Consider the following 1639-nt stretch of genomic DNA (forward strand, 5'->3'; position numbering starts at 1 on the left):
TGTTGTGCGTTAGGTTCCAAAGCGTTGTTAGATTCATTGAATTTATTTTATAGTTGATCTTGTTTATGAAGTTTTCCTTTCAGGTTCACCGCGAGATGTAGATGTAATTCCCAAAATGCAATCTAAGATGATAAACAATCTTTTTATCTTCTTTGTGCAATGAAAATCCTAGCTACTAAGGAAAGAAATACAGAATCCTTTCACAAAGAGCAAAGAGCACACTCTAAATGCACTTTCCTAAATCAAACCAATCAGACTGTCTAAATGCAAATGCACATGCATGTATTTGTTTTCTACTTTCTTAGTATATGAATGATAAGAAGAAAGTTGATGCACAAATCTGAATTTCTTTTCAAGCCACAAATATCAACAAGTTTCTTTTCGAAATAAAAAATTGAGACGATCACAATACCTTACGATTTTGAAATGAATACTTGTTTTGACACTAGAAAAATTACAAATTCAGACCAAAAACAATAGTAACAAGATAATCGACTATCAACAGCAATCAAACTCTTTCCTATGATTAAAATCGACACTTGCGATAGTTTCAAATCAAAGGACGACAGTACGATTACGCTACTTTTGCAAAGGAGAACTGAAAATGACTCAACAAACACACAAAAACATTTACAGTTCTTTTGTACAAAGGAGGTGGAATAACATCAAGGAAAAGGGGTTTCAAACAGACATATACTGATCATAAGCAACAAAATTCAAGAATAGAACTGGAAAGAATGAATCACAGAAACCAAAACTGCACAGAGCTTAGCTTGATCAGCGCACCTGTAACACAGGGAATTTGAAATGCAGCGCACCTTCTACACTCGGGAAGTGCGCTGAATTTCAGATTCTCAGAACAGTACCTGCACTGGGCTAGAAACGAGACTTTGCTTGAGTTCCGGGTCACAGTTTGCAGTTCAGTTCATGGGTTTTGGCCGAGCAAAAGGTAATCAACAATTCAACAATCAGGGGTAGATCTAAGGAGGATCTAAGAGCTATCACAAGGGCAATCAGAGAGTTTGTGAATCAGTTGTTTAAATCATAAACAAATCCCGTAGATGGACTTAAATAGCATTTATCTACTTTGCATTTGCTATGGAAAATGCAGTTCGAATGCTACCTGTAAGTTTATGAAATAGACAACAAGAAAGATAAACAAACAAACTAATTCGTCCCCAGCGGAGTCGCCATTTTGTTATAGGGAAAAGTGTCTACTCAGAACTGCTTATCCCACTAAGGTGTGACATCTGCCTTAGAAACAAACAAAGTAAAGCTACTTTCGTTTTTCCTTTATGAAGTATAGATAGAAAGGAACAAAGAAGACCAACCTCTGTCTTGCGCTAATCTCCTGGTTCGATTCCTCTCTTCTTTGATAGTCTTTCGCTACTTGTTCCCTTGCATGCCCAGCTTCACAGAGTACTTGTAAGATCACAGTAGCATAGCACTATACAAAGACATCGATCTATAATCATAAACAATCTAGGATCAGATGTAAATTGACCATACAAATGCAAAAAACATGAATGACACAAAAGTATAGAGGAAAACTTGAATAGCTTTTATTGATAAAGAAGAAAAAGCCAAGAGGAGTTACAACCAGTTGTTCTGACCCAGCATCAACCTCTCAGCAAGGAAG

The sequence above is a fragment of the Pinus tabuliformis genome, chromosome 1_2 (assembly GCF_031772625.1).
Source record: "Pinus tabuliformis cultivar Carrire ecotype Pingquan chromosome 1_2, CPIR1, whole genome shotgun sequence".
Classification (NCBI taxonomy): domain Eukaryota; kingdom Viridiplantae; phylum Streptophyta; class Pinopsida; order Pinales; family Pinaceae; genus Pinus; species Pinus tabuliformis.